Here is a 1,593-nt window from a genome sequence, read left to right on the forward strand (position 1 = left end):
GGTTTCGTCCACTTCATATGAACTAGAATTACCTGGGAAGAGGGACCTTCCAGGGAACAATTGGCCTATGGACAAGCTTGTAGGGCATTTTCTGGATTAAAATGGTTGATAATGGGAGGGCTCAAACCAGGGCCAGTGGCAGCACTCCCAGGCAGGTGGGTCTAGACTGCATAACAAAGGTAGCTCAGAAAGCCATACGCAGCTTTCCTCCCTGGTCTCTGTGTCATTTCCTGCTTCCGGGTCCCTGCCTTAAGCTCCTGCCTTAGCGTCCCTGTCCCTCGATGCTGGTGTAACCTGCAAGCCAAGTAAATCCTTTCCCTTCCTGAAGTCGTTTTTGGTTAGTGTTTCATCACAGCAGCACACACACACACCATACTAGGATATATTTTATGTTAAAATAGCAATGACCTAGGCCTAAGAACTAAGTGCAATGACCTTGAATGAGGCCTCATTCCTTTCTCTGACCTTACTGAAGAATCCCAAGCCGGAGGGCGGGGAGAAGCGCCTTCTGCAGCCACGATGCCATTTGCCTCTGCCAAGCGTGGGCACAGGTGGCTCTCGGGAGTCCCGGCGACCAACCTCTTCCAAGCACGCTTCTCGGCCTCCTGCATAGTCTTCATCCCGCGCATTTCTCAGTGTTGTCCCTCCGAGTCACCGCTGTTCCTGCCGCCTTCCGGAGCACAGTCTCACACGCTGCCTGCCCGGTTTTTGTTTTTTGTTGTTTTTTTTTTTTGCCGCCAGGCCCAAAAATAAAGGAAAAGGAGGTAAAAGCAGACGCAGAGAAAAGAATGAGAATGAATCTGAAATGCAAGAGCTGGTCTTCAAGGAGGATGGGCAAGAATATGCTCAGGTAATCAAAATGTTGGGAAACGGATGATTAGAAGCAATGTGTTTCGATGGTGTAAAGAGACACATCAGAGGGAAGTTGAGAAAAAAAAAGTTTGGATAAATACTTCCGACATCATATTGGTGGGTCTCAGAGATTACCAGGATAACGAAGCCAATGTCATTTTAAAATACAACGCAGATGAAGTTAGAAGTCTCAAGGCGTATGGCGAGCTGCCAGAGCATGCTAGAATCAATTAAACTGATATATTTGGTCCTGAAGATGATGATGAAATTCAGTTTGATGACATTGGGGATGATGATGAAGACATTGATGATATCTAAAATGAACTCAACATTTTACATTCCAGTCCTTCTGAAGATTGATTGCCCTGCAAGTTTGGAATCCATCATAGATATTAAGGAAAAGTTTTCACAATCATGATTGTAATTTGTTGAGCCAGACTTGACTCAATACTAAGGTCGCTTCTTTCAAAACTGATATCTTTTTTTTGTTTTTTGTTTGTTTGTTTGTTTGTTTGTTTGTTTGTTTGTTTTTCGAGACAGGGTTTCTCTGTGTAGCTTTGCTCCTTTCCTGGAACTCACTTGGTAGACCAGACTGGCCTCAAACTCACAAAGATCCGCCTACCTCTGCCTCCTGAGTGCTGGGAATAAAAGCATGCACTACCACCACCCGGCTAACTGATAATATCTTAACTGTTAGGTTAAGCCCACTTTGTTCACTTGATGTCATGAACCTCAAGAAGG

At 44.9% G+C, this 1,593-nt stretch overlaps 1 pseudogene; it reads left to right on the plus strand.

Moving 5' to 3' along the window:
• The first annotated feature begins 519 nt into the window (after window positions 1–519).
• LOC118592283 lies at window positions 520–1,178 on the plus strand (annotated as a pseudogene).
• The last annotated feature ends 415 nt before the right edge of the window (window positions 1,179–1,593 follow it).

The sequence above is a fragment of the Onychomys torridus genome, chromosome 10 (genome assembly GCF_903995425.1).
Source record: "Onychomys torridus chromosome 10, mOncTor1.1, whole genome shotgun sequence".
NCBI lineage: Eukaryota > Metazoa > Chordata > Mammalia > Rodentia > Cricetidae > Onychomys > Onychomys torridus.